The sequence below is a fragment of the Oncorhynchus keta genome, chromosome 10, assembly GCF_023373465.1.
Source record: "Oncorhynchus keta strain PuntledgeMale-10-30-2019 chromosome 10, Oket_V2, whole genome shotgun sequence".
NCBI lineage: Eukaryota > Metazoa > Chordata > Actinopteri > Salmoniformes > Salmonidae > Oncorhynchus > Oncorhynchus keta.
The window spans coordinates 58,639,020-58,654,281 of record NC_068430.1 but is presented as its reverse complement, the minus strand read 5'-3'; the positions used below and the strand labels follow the sequence as shown (position 1 = coordinate 58,654,281).

The window sequence follows — 15,262 nt, the reverse complement described above, 5'->3', positions numbered from 1 at the left end:
AAGTGGAGGTGATGTTTCCTTCCTTCACCACCTCGGGGCGGCCCGTAAGGAAGTCCAGGACCCAGTTGCTTAATGATGAGCTTAGAGCAGGGGTGTCAAACTCAAATACCCAGTGGGCCAAAATGTAAAACCTGAACAAAGTCACGGGCCAACATTGAACAAATTAACCTTTTAATATGGACCCAAACAAGTTTTGCTTTAACATTGAATATGGAACAAGCATCGCTTATTACCATACAATATATAATTTAATAGTGGAGACATGCAAAATCGAATTTCAAATGAAAAAACACATCAATGGCATTCATTTATTAAATAAATAAAATTTAAATAAAAATTGTATGCCTCTTTTCTATTTGCAGCCTTCTAAATTAAATACCAAAATCAACTTTTTCCACTGGCTAATAATTTTACAAATAAAATGATAATAAATCAATCAACCATTCAAGCCCATGCCTTGTAGCAAGAAAAAGTGCATAAAGAAAACGTTAATTATTGCACACTGGTCTAATCTGATGTGCCCAAGCCAGATACCTGGCATCTCTTCTTGGATGCTAGTTCATCAATGTCTGGGCTCAAGCTCTGAGCTGAAGAAATGTTCATCAGTCAGACGTCTCCTGTGAGTTGTTTTGGTCATCTTCATCGAGGAGAAAAGTTGCTCACATAGATAAGTGCTGCCGAACATGGAGAGCAATCTGAGCAGCTTGGGTGCGGAGCTGAGGCATTGTGTCAGGGATGAACCGTGGAAACTGTGCGGCGCCCACAGCATCATACTTTGACTTCAGTGTGTCGTTGCCCTGGAGTTCAATCAGCTCCATTTGGATGTTGGTTGGTGCATTTTTTACCATCAACTGCGAAGGGATTACTAAGCAGTTCAAACTTGCATTTCTGGGCATCGAAGTCGGCAAATCGCCGGCTAAACTCAGCGGCGAGAACACTGAGTTTTTCATCAAACTGTGCGCATGGGAACACGGCGGTAGAGATCTGCGCTTTTATGGATTGGCAGCAGGGAAAATGGCAAGGGTTTCCTTGCAGCATCTGATTCTCCCACAGGCACAGCTTAGTTTTGAAGGCCCTCACTGCAGCGTACATGTCTGTGATGATGCGCCCCCGCCCCTGAAGCTGCAGGTTCAGCGCATCGAGATGGCTCGAGATGTCACAGAGAAAGGCCAGCTCACACAGGAACTTTTGCTCCCGGAGCTCTGCTGTATCCTTCCCTTTGGTTTCCAGGAATTGACACATTTCCTCACGCAGCTCAAAACATCTGTTCAGTACTTTTCCTCTGCTTAGCCATCTCACCTCTGTGTGATACGGCACGTCTGCATATTCCGAACCACACTCCTCCAGAAAAGATTTAAACTGGCGGTGATTTAGACCTTTGGCTCTTATAAAGTTAACTACCTGTGTTACTGTGGTCATAACATGTTCCATCTTTAGGGCTTTGGCACACAGTGCTTCCTGATGTATGATGCAGTGGTAAACAGTTAGCTCACCTGCACAGTTCTCTTCCCACATCTTCTCCCGAACCATGCCCACCAGTCCACTCTTTTTACCGCACATCGCTGGCGCACCATCTGTCGTTGATCCAACGAGTTTATCCCACGGCAGCTTTATTTCAGTTACACATTTGGAAACCTCCTCAAAGATTTCCTTTCCTGTGGTTGTGCCATGCATTTATTTGAATCCTAATAGCTCCTCCGTAACACACAGATTTGAGTCCACTCCACGGATGAAGACTGACAGCTGAGCAGTATCAGATGCGTCGCAGCTCTCATCCACAGCGAGGGAGAACGCAACAAAATCTTTTCCCTTTTCCATCAGCTGGTCATACAGATTGGTGGCAAGATCACATGTGCGATCAGCTACTGTGTTCCTGCTCAGGCTCACGTTTGAAAATGCTTGTTTTTTCTCTGGGCATACGAGGTCACAAACCTTCATCATGCACTTTTTCATGAACTCTCCCTCATTAAAGGGCCGGGCTGATTTTGCGATCTCTGCTGCCACTATATAACTAGCCTTTACAGCAGCCTCGCTTTGTGATGTGGCTTTTTTAAACATATTCTGTTGTGAAACCAAACTTCTTTTCATCTCCTCTACTTTCTGGCTCCTTTGAGTCATGTCCAGGTCCTTGTATTTGTCATGGTGTTTCGTTTCATAGTGTCGTCTAATGTTGTACTCCTTACTTACAGCCACGTTGACTCCACAAACAAGACAAACAGGTTTGTCTTTTACATATGTAAACAGATATTCTGCCTCCCACTTGTCCAGAAAGCTCCTGTTTTCTGCCTTTCTTTTCGCCATTTTTGGGAAGGGTTAGCTCGCTGACAGTTGTAGCGTCTATGTTGCTATGACTACTGTCACAGAGAAGAGAGCGTTTCTGGGTCCTGTCCTGATTGGCGCGCGAAAACAGCAGAGCATTATGGGATTCGTAGTATTAGTGGTGAATGCGCTGTATAATACCGGCGGGCCAGCTCTAGTAGTAATTTGGTATTGTCTCGCGGGCCAAATATAATTACCCCGCGGGCCAAATTTGGCCCACGGGCCAGAGTTTGACAACCATGCCTTAGAGGGTACTATGGTGTTGAATTCTGAGCTATAGTCAATGAAATGCATTCTTACATAGGCATTTCTCTTGTCCAGATGGAATGGGGCAGTGTGAAGTGCGATGGTGATCTGTGGATCTATCAGGGCAGTAAGCAAATTTAAGTGGGTCTAGAGTGTCAGGTAAGGTAGAGGTGATATGATCACCTAGCCTCTCCAAGCACTTCATGATGACAGAAGTGAGTGCTACGGGGCGAGAGTAATTTATTTCAGTTATTTTTGCCTTCTTGGTCTCAGAACAATGGTTGACATCTTGAAGCAAGACATATTGAGAGCCCAGCTGGCTGTATGGACAGTATATCCCGAGAGATTCATGTTTACATGAAACAGAGTATGTTACAATCCCTGATGTCTCTTTGGAAGAAGATTCTTGCCCTGAGGTCATCTACTGTATTATCCAGAGACTGAACATTAGCGAGTAATATACTTGGAAGCGGTGGATGGTGTCCACTCCGAATACCTCATCTCCAATGGCATTGTTTTGGATCAGCCTCTGGAAACAGTTCAATTGACCCGGGGGGTACGAACACAGGATCCAATTTGAGTATTCCTGGTAATTTTGCTGGTGAGTTACCGCCGCTCTGATATCGAATAGAGTTCTGTATGTAATAACACGAAACATTTCCTGTGGTAATAATGTAAGAAATAACTGCCAAGTTGCTTAGTAGCTAGAAGCAGAGCTGCCATATCTGTGGTCGCCATCTCACAATGTTCCTGTCTTTTTCCGTGGCTAAATCAACTAGGTTCATCATTTAACATTTGTATTCATACTTACAGATGGCATACATGTTCCAGATGGCATTTCTGCCCAAAAAAATGCATTTAGATTTTTTTTTTAAGTCCATGCCTATCCTGTGAAGTACTGACGCCTGACATATGCCTAGTTTCCTGAAACGAGTCACAAATGTGATAGGCTGAAGTTTCAGAAGGACAAGATGTCATCCTTTCCACCCTGCTGTGGTTTGTGTTTATTGTGCACTCGTACACCTGTTTGTAGGTGTGGATACGTGACAGCATACATGCACTGGTTGGTATGTGATCTGCAGACTGTCTGTGACAGCTGCAGGAGAATGTAGTCATCTTTGCCCCCTCACAGTAGAACTAACCACAATACAGAGAATCTGGATGCAAAATGATCAATGTCCTTAACTACCTGTAGTCCATAACACCAATGGTTGGTTTCCCATACACAGATTAAGTTTACCACTGAAGTAAAAATATGTAACTTTTCCATTGAACATGCTTTTTAGTCCAGAACTAAGCATAAACTGTCTCTGGGAAACCGACCAAAAGAGGTTTGGTAAAGATGACAAGGTAGTTATATGGACTGAAAAAAACATTTAGGGAAAATAGCACCTTGATCTTCACCAACGGCCTGAAAACGATGACATTGATAACAGTACATATTTTTAGCATTATCTTGAATAATCAAGATCAATATCAAATCATGTAAAATACTAACAAAGACGAGGGAATGGTTTAATTCAATGTATTTTGCATGCTTTTTTGTTTTACAGAAGAGAGCGTTTCGAACAGAGTAAAAAAATGTAGGATTTTGTATTTACTGTATATCAAGAATCTTATCGAAGAGGGATTAGGAGGTGAGGGCGGACCCACCAATTTTTAAAACAAAATAAGCCATCCCCATAGCCTGATCCACCATCTTTACTGTTGGGCTATAGTGTGTTTCGAAACATTGTACAGATGTAGGAAATGTATAGTGTATTTATGCTTCTAAAGTTCTAAAGAAAAACATTTTAGTGAAAAATGTGCAGCTTTAAAATTAATGTCCAGAAATTCTACTCATTTTGCCATGGGGCGGAGGGAACTTTGCAGTTATAAAGCTAATTTCCCGCATTTGTACACATTATGCCATGGGGTAGAAAGAAATTCAGTTTTAAAGCTTATTTCCTGCAGTTCTACACATTTTGCTAGGGGATGGCAGCCACTTATGTTGCTTATAAATAGAAACGGTACTGCAGCAGATGTATTATATACTTATTTACAGTAACATGGTGTTTGATAAATAAAGGTCATCCTGCAAGAAAGATTATTTCTGTGAGAAATAGCCACAGAGAGCCAGTGGTGTAGTGTCAGTGTGCTTGCAGAAGACTGTACAACCCATCCGGCTGGGCTGATGTTGCTGGTCGGTCGGGGATTGAGCTGTATACGTGGTACGTAACAGACTAGAGAAAAGAAACAGGCAGTTTAACTTCAGCCCCTTGAATATGCAGTACTGTAAATGTAACTGTGTATACTAAGTGGATGTAACATCAATCTGAAACTGAGAGTCGTTCACAATCACCAAACACAGAACTTACATTGTCTTTTTCAGATGACTGTCCATTCTCTTCAACACGGCCTGTACAACACAGAGGGAGACTGAGTTAGTGTGTGTGTGTGTGTGTGTGTGTGTGTGTGTGTGTGTGTGTGTGTGTGTGTGTGTGTGTGTGTGTGTGTGTGTGTGTGTGTGTGTGTGTGTGTGTGTGTGTGTGTGTGTGTGTGTGTGTGTGTGTGTGTGTGTGTGTGTGTGGTTGTGGTTGTGCGTGTTAATTTGCTGTGCTTACTGTCACTTCACACATCTCTTCCTCCTGTCTCAAACCACTCTGTGGACTTACAGCTCTGTTCTCACTCTTTCAAGATGCTCTGACTAACTAACACCTTCTTTCATGAGTTGACATTGAGTGACAAAGTGTTATTGTGTTGAGGGTCCAATATTCACGTGCCAGGTGGAGAAGACAAGGACAGAAGACATTCTGTTACAAACTCACCCGAGGGCAAAAACGTGGACGGTACAAAGGTGACGAGAGAATTGATTCGAGCATCCTTTGAATCCAACATGCCTGCACTGCTCACTGCTCCCATCACCAAATCACCTACAACAGAAAATAAATGAAAATGTAAATACAATTTGTGACTGTACCTGCATGTGCGTAGTTGTGTTAGTAGTATGTCATTTGTAAGTCGCTCTGGATAAGAGCGTCTGCTAAATGACTTAAATGTAAAAATGTAAATGTATGTGCAGTGTTTGATGTATTTTGTTTGGAACATACATTGGCTGTGATCATCCTGTCTGGATGTAGGTCTGTACAACATAAACGTATACAAGAAGGTTATGGTAAGAACATCTCATCATGGACAATACAGAACTAAAGGTTGAGATAGAATCTACATCATATTCACAAGGAGAATTCTTACCTCTGAGAATGTTTCTCTGAAAAACAAATTGGACCATGTTATATTGAATATAGCCTACCCTATACAATATCACCAAATGACCATGTCAAAGGCACTTACTCACTTACATGGCAAAGGAAAATGTTTGATATACAGAATCAGAAGTACTCACTGGTCCTCCAGCAGAGACAGATAGCTGTCAATCCCATCAGGAACACACCCACTCCTGAAGCCACACCCACTGCTGCCTGCCATGATTGCACAGCTGTTTGGTGACATGATGTCATCAAGAGAGATGATTAGCTCTAAATCCCAAAGTAAATACTTAAATGGTAAACCATATTATTGTCAGTCTTAGAAAATGTTTCTGTTTTCATATGTGTGAGAAAAGACAGCTAGTCAGCTAAACATTTGACATTTACGTTTAAGTCATTCAGCAGACGCTCTTATCCAGAGTGACTTTCATCAGTTAATTCATCTTAAGATAACTAGGTGAGACAACAACATATCACAATCGTATCAAGTTCCCCCAACAAAGTAGTTATCAGCAAAGTCAGTGCTAGTAGGAACACACAAGTTCATTTTTGTTGTGGGATTACTAAGTAAGGATACTTATCCAAAACTATTTCTTTACACTTTGAATTCACAACGCTGTCTTTGGAGCTTTGACCTCCTGTGTGCAAATGTGTGATAAAAGAAGTATAAATACAAAAACCTGGGTAAGATAAAGGTATTGTATTTATTTCAGTTTTGCTAGCTAAAGATGACCGACACACCTGATGCAGGAGATGAAAAAATATGTTTCAAATCTAAGAAAAGTACAACAGTTTAGAGGGAAAGTACAAGCAGCGATGAATAGGTTTATGAGTCAACTAGTTGGAGCTTCAGTGAATTCGAGTGAACAAAAATGAAGTCGCAAACTAAGCGATACTTACAAGTTGTTGTCACTGTGATGCCAGGGGACAAAGTAGAAGTAACAGTCAAACCTGCTGGAAAGTAATAAAGGGTCATTCTGTATCTGATTACACAAGACAAAATGTGTTAATTATTTCTGAGTCAGTAGAACACAACTGATTCTGTAGAAATATGATATGTTCACTATTTTATAATTTGTTAAAACCTTGACTGCATGTACAATTTGAAACAGTATTTGAATGCCCACCCCAGAAGCCACACCCACTGCTGCCTGCCATCATTGCACAGCTGTTTGGTGACATTGGGAAGGTCATTAGCTTGTGTTCCCAGGGTCAATACCACATTTCAAGAGTTTATAAAAATGTTAATTGTGAGGTTGTATGTCTCAGTTGTTTGATTTGTGTAGGAAAAGACAGGTAATCAGCTAGAGATGGATGCTTACCCAGAACGCTTTCTGTGGAGCTTTGACCTCCTGGGCACATGCAAGAGAGAGACTGTTTAATAACAGTTAACACACAACACAACTTATTACGCCACTAAACTCAAATCATTAGGGCTGTTTGGGGTGTCAGTTGTCAAAGAAGAACTAGTAGGCAAACCTGGTGCAAAGTAAAGTCATTGGATCTGATTATACATGTATTTTTATCTAAATTGGTTGATTTAATTCATGAAATATAAACCTCTTTTTTTTAAATCAGGGGAAGTTTGTGAGTAAGAAAACCTGGGTAAGATGAAGCTATTCTATTTGGTTAGGTTCTATCTGCTAACTAGGTAAAGATGACTAGCACACCTGATGTAGGATTCACTGCTGTGCTGGGGGTCAAAGGAGAGGTCAAACTTGGTGAGAAGAGAACTCACATTACATAAAAACAAATGTATTAATTACATTTGTTTCATATCTACTATGGTCATTTTAAGAAGAAAGTTAAAAGCATTCAATGCATTACCTACAGACTAAAAGGACAAGCAGCTATGAATAGGTATATTTTTCTTGTAAACCAGTTGGAGGTTTACTGAATTAATGTGAACAAAAATATTCTAGTTACTAAGCTAAACTTAGGGCCTACTTCCTGGTATTTGGTCTCACTGTGATGCCAGTAATCAAAGTAGAAGTAACAGTCGAATCTGCTGGGAGAAATAACGTGCATGTATATCTGACTACACAAGTATAAAACTATTAGTTATTTATGTCAGATAACATCAGAACTTAGTCAGTAGAGAGATTAAATGTTCAGATTTTAATTATATGGCACATTATTGTTAAAATCTAGACCCTTTCCTGAATTTTTTTATTTCACCTTTATTTAACCAGGTAGGCTAGTTGAGAACAAGTTCTCATTTGCAAATGCGACCTGGCCAAGATAAAGCATAGCAGTGTGAACAGGCAACACAGAGTTAAACATGGAGTAAACAATTAACAAGTCAATAACACAGTAGAAAAAAAGGGGAGTCTATATACAATGTGTGCAAAAGGCATGAGGAGGTAGGCAAATAATTACAATATTGCAGATTAACACTGGAGTGATAAATGATCAGATGATCATGTACAGGTAGAGATATTGGTGTGCAAAAGAGCAGAAAAGTAAATAAATAAAAACTGTGGGGATGAGGTAGGTGAAAATGGGTGGGCTATTCACCAATAGATTATGTACAGCTGCAGCGAACGGTTAGCTGCTCAGATAGCTGATGTTTGAAGTTGGTGAGGGAGATAAAAGTCTCCAACTTCAGCGATTTTTGCAATTCGTTCCAGTCACAGGCAGCAGAGTATTGCAACGAAAGGCGGCCGAATGAGGTGTTGGCTTTAGGGATGATCAGTGAGATACACCTGCTGGAGCGCGTGCTACGGATGGGTGTTGCCATCGTGACCAGTGAACTGAGATAAGGCGGAGCTTTACCTAGCATGGCCTTGTAGATGACCTGGAGCCAGTGGGTCTGGCGACGAATATGTAGCGAGGGCCAGCCGACTAGAGCATACAAGTCGCAGTGGTGGGTAGTATAAGGTGCTTTAGTGACAAAACGGATGGCACTGTGATAAACTGCATCCAGTTTGCTGAGTAGAGTGTTGGAAGCAATTTTGTAGATGACATCGCCGAAGTCGAGGATCGGTAGGATAGTCAGTTTTACTAGGGTAAGCTTGGCAGCGTGAGTGAAGGAGGCTTTGTTGCGGAATAGAAAGCCAACTCTTGATTTGATTTTCGATTGGAGATGTTTGATATGGGTCTGGAAGGAGAGTTTGCAGTCTAGCCAGACACCTAGGTACTTATAGGTGTCCACATATTCAAGTTCGGAACCATCCAGTGTACAATTGGAAAAAGTATTTGAACGCCCACTCCAGAAGCCTAGTGGTTAGAGCGTTGGGCCAGTAACTGAAAGGTTGCAAGATCAAATCCCCGAGCTGACAAGGTACAAATCTGTCGTTCTGCCCTTGAACAAGGCAGTTAACCCACTGTTCCTAGGCCGTCATTGAAAATAAGAATTTGTTCTTAATAAATCTTCTTGTGACTCTCAAACCCGGATCCGGGAGCGTAATCATAGCCTCAAACAAATTAGCATAACGCAGCAGACATAAATACCCCTAGAAAATTTTCCTATTCATGAAAATCACAAATGAAATGTATTGAGACACAGCTTAGCCTTTTGTTCATCAAACTGTCATCTCAGATTTTCAAAATATGCTTTACAACCAACGCTAGACAAGCATTTGTGTAAGTTTATCATAGCATAATGCTATGCTAGGCTCTGCTGGCAGTAGGCAAAATTTTCACGAAAATAAGAAAAGCAATCAAATTAAATAATTTACCTTTGGATGTTTTCACTCAGGAGACTCCCAGTTAGATAGCAAATGTTCCTTTTTTCCAAAAAGATTATTTTTGTAGGCGAAATAGCTCCCGTTTGTTCGTCACATGTGGCTGAGAAATCGGTCACTACAATGGCAAACTTTTTTCCAAATTAGCTCCATAATATCGACAGAAACATGGCAAACGTTGTTTAGAATCAATCCTCAAGGTGTTTTTAACATATCTATTCGATAATATATCCGTCGAGACAATTGGTTTCTCATAAGAAGCGATTGGAAAAATGGCTACCTCAGTACTTTACGCAAGATTTTCTGCGGGAGACATCATGTGACCACTTGCTAAATGTGGTCCCTTACGGCTATTCTTCAACAGACATGTGTAAAAAGACGTCACAATGCTGTAGACACCTTGGGGAATACGTAGAAAACGTAAGCTCATTCGTAGCTCATTCACAGCCATATAAGGAGTCATTGGCATGAGGCGGTTTCAAAAAATGCAGCACTTCCTGATTGGATTTTTATCTGGGTTTCACCTGTAACATCAGTTCTGTTGCACTCACAGACGATATCTTTGCAGTTTTGGAAACGTCAGAGTGTTTTCTATCCAAAGCTGTCAATTATATGCATAGTCGAGCATCTTTTCGTGACAAAATATCTTGTTTAAAACGGGAACGTTTTTTATCCCAAAATACTGCCCCCTAGTCGTAAAAGGTCTTAACTGACTTGCCTAGTTAAATAAAGGTAAACAAAATCCCCAGGGTCAATAATACATCTCTTCATTTGATCTCAGAAAATGTGGCATTAAATTGTGAGGTTGCATGTCTCAGTTGTGTAAAAAAAAGACAGGTAGGCAGCTGGAGAAGGACACATACCTGGAGCGCTTTCTTGACTGTTTGAATTCACAACAATGTCTGTGGAGCTTTGACCTCATGTGCCCATGGAAGAGAGATACCCTTTATCAACAACTACAACACGTTTTATCACAGACTAAAATGTAGTGAATATACTTACCTTTACTTGGAGTGTCAGTGGTCAAAGTAGAACTAACAGCCGAACCTTGTGAAAGGAAGTCATTCCAATTACACAAAACGTATTACCTAAATGTATCTAAATGTATCTAACCGGGTTGATTTAATTAGTAACGTATCAACCTCTTTTTTTATAATCAGGCAAATTTCTAATGAAAAAAACGTACAACAACCCGGGGAACATAAAGCATTTCTATTTGTTTCGGTTCTTTCTGCTAACTAGGTAAAGTTGACTAACACACCTGATGATGGATTCACTGCTGTACTGGGGGTCAAACCTGGTGAGAAGAGAACTCATTACACCAGAAAGTCAATAATTAAGCAGAAAAAGAGAAGTCTACTACATTACCTACAAATCAGATGGACGAAAAGAACACAATTCTGGACTGAAATTACAAGCAGCTATGAATAGGTCTTTTAGTAAACCGGTCAGAGCTTTAGCGAATTAATGTCACATGCACCGAATACAACAGGTGTAGAACTTAACCTGTTACTCCTACCCCCTACTTTTCAGCGCCCTGCTGCTCATGCCAGGAATATAGTATATGCATATGATTAGTATGTGTGGATAGAAAACACTCAGACGTTTATAAAACTGGTTAAATCATGGCTGGGACTATAACAGAACGTTTAATCGAAAAGTGCAGGAAAATCTGATCACTGAAAATGGAAAAATATATCCATGCGCGACTTGAACCCATTGATACGAACCACATTTAATGGGGCTGAGGTTGCAATTACCTACAGCTTCCACACGATGTCTAGAGTCTTGTCATTTGCCTACTATTTGTTTCTTGGTCAAACAGACGCAAGGCAGCGCAGTTCTTCCGGTCTCTGACCGGATATTTTGGTTGAGATTTACCCGGACATTATTTCCAGACTGACATCTAAAGAATATACATCGCCTCGTGATCAATTTGGTCGCTTATTAACGTGTACTAATACCTAAAGTTGCATTACAAAAGTATTTCAAAGTGTTTTGTGAAAGTTTATCGTCGACTTTTTTAATTAAAAAAAATTACGTTACGTTATAAGACGCTATTTTTTTCCGTTTATCACACAGTCTTCATAGATCGATATCTAGGCTATATATGGACCGATTTAATCTAAAAAAAGACCCAATAGTGATTATGGGACATCTAGGAGTGCCAACAAAGAAGATGGTCAAAGGTAATGAATGTTTTATATTTTATTTGTGCGGTTTTTGTAGCGACGACTATGCTAATTATTTTGTTTACGTCCCCTGCGGGTCTTTTGGGGTGTTACATGCTATCAGATAATAGCTTCTCATGCTTTCGCCGAAAAGCATTTTAAAAATCTGACTTGTTGCCTGGATTCACAATGAGTGTAGCTTTAATTCAATACCCTGCATGTGTATTTTAATGAACGTTTGAGTTTTAACTAGTACTATTAGCATTTAGCGTAGCGCATTTGCATTTCCAGATGTCTAGATGGGACGCCTGCATGTCAGGTAGGAGCAAGAGGTTAACGTGAAATGCTTACTTACAAGAGGTCACTTTTTTTGTAAATTTACAAGCGGCCATTTTTGATAATAGTGTTTTCCGCTAATGGAACAATCGCACTTATAGCCTACTACCATGTGCGCATTGCTGCTCTTATAATGTGAAGAAATTGGCAAATAGTTTATCAACATTTTAAGATAAACGTTCTGATCTGTTGCGTCAGCCACATTGCATAAAATATTTTTTCCGATGCTAGCGGTTGTATTAATTTGGGATCTATCGCATTGAACAACTGTCCCAGACTATGTTTGGTATATCTATTTCTTGCACAGAATGGAATAGGTTGATTTTTGTACAATGGGGGATAGCACATTGACATAGGCTAGTGCCTTTTCTGTTCGCTAAGCCAACATATCTTGTTGACTGACGATAAGTAAATGTGGACAGTTCTCCCAATACCTTCAATAGGCACCTGGCAATTGGGTAAGGACGTGCACAGTTGCGTCTCTGAAGTGTCTGTCTTAACTTGTAGCCTGTGAGAAAGACCCTATCATGTGACAGAGAGCTGTATGAGTGAGAGAGCTTTGGATTGGCAGCGCACTCAGGAAGACGGGCACAACGCAGCACTCCGGGCCACAAAAGGCATGGATTTATTTAGGGTGCATTACAGCCACATAGAGGATGCCACCGTGGAATTCGAGGCATTATCAAGTGCTTCTCAAATTGTGAATGAGAGACTATTGGAGTGTGTACATCCTGCACAAAAAAAACTGAGCAGAGCTCATGCCTTTGAACAAACTTTTTTCAAATCATCTTTAGAGTCTCATCATTCAGCCTTACTATCAACTAAAAATCGAAACATGTAGCCCATTGTTTGTAGAACAACTTCAAAGTTAATTAATAATAACTCTAAATTAAGCATTTGTTCCATTGTATTCTTCATAATATAAAATAATACCACGGAATTATAAGAAAATCTTGTCTGCTAAATGAACTAGTGTAGCCCACAGTCATTTGTCACTCTGTCTCAGAGTATGCTATTCTTTTCTTCTGAAATAGACTAAATGTTCTTCATATCATGCTTCTTCAGACCTGTCTAAAATACATAATGGATTTATTGTGAAGGTGTAGCCTACCTGCTGGAAAGGGTTTAGTTGTTGGATCACTAATGTTAACTCCCACCAGATCTGAAATCATTTGGGATTGAAATGTGGTATTTAGTTTGTTGGTCAGAATGAGTATGGACATACTAAGAAGATGCTAAAATCAAAGTGACTCAGATCATGAAGACCTGCAGCGCTGATAGATTTGTTTAGATAATGACTCACCTGTAAAGTTGTACCCATCACTGCGTGGAGAGAGAGAGTTTGGTCCTGAGCTCAATCTGTAGTCACAGCTCACCTCCTCACTCCTCACTGACTGTAGACGACTGATCAGATCACTATGTTTTGGAGTGAATTGACAGAACTGCTGTCCGGATGCTGAGGTGGCTTTTCTCTTCATGATCTTTGCTGTGAAGGATGGCTGACTCTCCTCTCCAACATACAGGTGGTGTCAGGACTGAAGGATCCAGGAATCAAACAGATGATGTTGAAGTCCTCAACAATATTGACTGTAATGTCTGGTTTTGTATCTGTTGGGAAAGGACATAGACTCCTTTTCGCATCACTCTATTTGAATGTAATGTGTATGTCACAAGTGACACTGACTCTTACTAAACTAGACCCTGCCATTCTCTTTATATTACGTATCAGCATGTCTTATTTGATATCATTCCTATTTATGAGTGCCATTTAATCATGTGTGCTGTGTTTACAACGATTTCCTTTCACTTAATTCCTTACATTCTTGCGTGTGAAATGAAATTAAATTGAATTGGCTATTTTGCTTGCATGTATGGTGTGGGGGATGATGGAGTGTGCCACTTGTCATTTAATTATCAATACATTTTCAAAATTCAGAAATAAATATAATTTTCAGAAATACTCATAGATATTGCAGCACCTGATATACATTTGAAAAAGAAAAATAATTCATTCACTGTTGTATTTGCATCCACAGTTTTGTAGTTTGGGTTAACAAGATAACTTTGATTGATTGATGGTATTATTATTTAGTAAAAGTAAAAAACACTCACAAGGACCTTGGGCTTCAATGTATTGGAAGGTGACTGGAAATAACACAATAGGTCGTGATCAGGTAAATGTGCCATTCAAAAATAGCACGATAGACAAGAACACTTTGTAGAAGTTGGTAAAGTATTATATACTACAATGGATCCATGGGCATGTTGTCAAGCAGTAGTCATTCTGATCTGAACAAAATATAATGACAGAGGAAAATACATCAATAAGATGATCAATGGAATAAGACACAATTATTACAGACATGAGATTCTGAAATATATAAAGAGTTCCTGAAGTAAAATATTAAAAGAGGAGAGAGGATCCTGTAGCACTAACAGATGATGGAACTTGGAATGGAGGAATAACTCACCGAAAAGGAGGATGACCAGAAACAGATGACCAGCCATATCAGGGATGAACAACGACATTTATCAGACATCTACAGACTGTTAGTGTGACTTCACAGAAGATGGTGACTGTGTCAGAGAGGATTGTTTGAATAGAGAAGTTAATGTGGAGCTTGTTCACAGGAAAACCACAGATAGCAGAAACCAGTCTCATATGGAAAGTGTTGGCTAATGTTGCAGAGGAACATTCAGAATAATTTCTCAGTCACTACTTTTGTCTCAGGCTATTTGTCTTTAACAGCTGATATGTTGCATAATTACATGGCTTCAATTACATTTGAGTTTGAAAGCTCAGCTGAACTGAGTCTCTCTCTCTCTGATGACTCCAGAACTCACTTTCAGCTTAGGAAGGTCTGTGAGAATAGAATAATTGAGGGGTTGGCATTTTGTTGTTTTTAGAAATTGTATTTGCCAGCTAGGGTTAGGACTAGTTATAACTTGCGAAACGACCTTCAACTTAGTTTCCATGATTTCATCTAACTCTTGCGAAGTAGAAAAAGGGCTTAATTGACTAAATCTCATACTATCCATTTACGGATCTTGAGTCCATTACCTCATACAGCGACAGTATGGGAAATTAAGGAGATAATATATTCCTTAGTTGCGTCATGTTAGTTGCTTATGACAACAAACAGTAGGATGAAATATCCCAAGAGGAACATGGTAGTAATGGCACAACAGTACGTGGTTTACAACCATTGGAAGAGTATTCTTACCCTGCATTGAGACTGCAGAAGGCTCACTGTAT

At 40.0% G+C, this 15,262-nt stretch overlaps 2 long non-coding RNA genes across 2 annotated transcripts; both read right to left on the bottom strand.

Moving 5' to 3' along the window:
• Positions 1 to 4,083: 4,083 nt before the first annotated feature.
• On the bottom strand, positions 4,084 to 5,688 carry LOC127932270 (uncharacterized). The gene is made up of 4 exons (XR_008144683.1): positions 5,655 to 5,688; positions 5,373 to 5,477; positions 4,923 to 4,963; positions 4,084 to 4,787 (listed from the first exon to the last, which is right to left on the bottom strand). It is a non-coding gene; the product is annotated as an uncharacterized LOC127932270 (long non-coding RNA).
• A 268-nt stretch (positions 5,689 to 5,956) lies between these two features.
• On the bottom strand, positions 5,957 to 14,582 carry LOC127932271 (uncharacterized). Its single transcript, XR_008144684.1, has 9 exons — positions 14,478 to 14,582; positions 14,119 to 14,295; positions 13,310 to 13,541; positions 13,118 to 13,168; positions 10,761 to 10,796; positions 10,363 to 10,546; positions 7,136 to 7,165; positions 6,714 to 6,767; positions 5,957 to 6,043 (listed from the first exon to the last, which is right to left on the bottom strand). It is a non-coding gene; the product is annotated as an uncharacterized LOC127932271 (long non-coding RNA).
• Between the last annotated feature and the right edge of the window lie 680 nt (positions 14,583 to 15,262).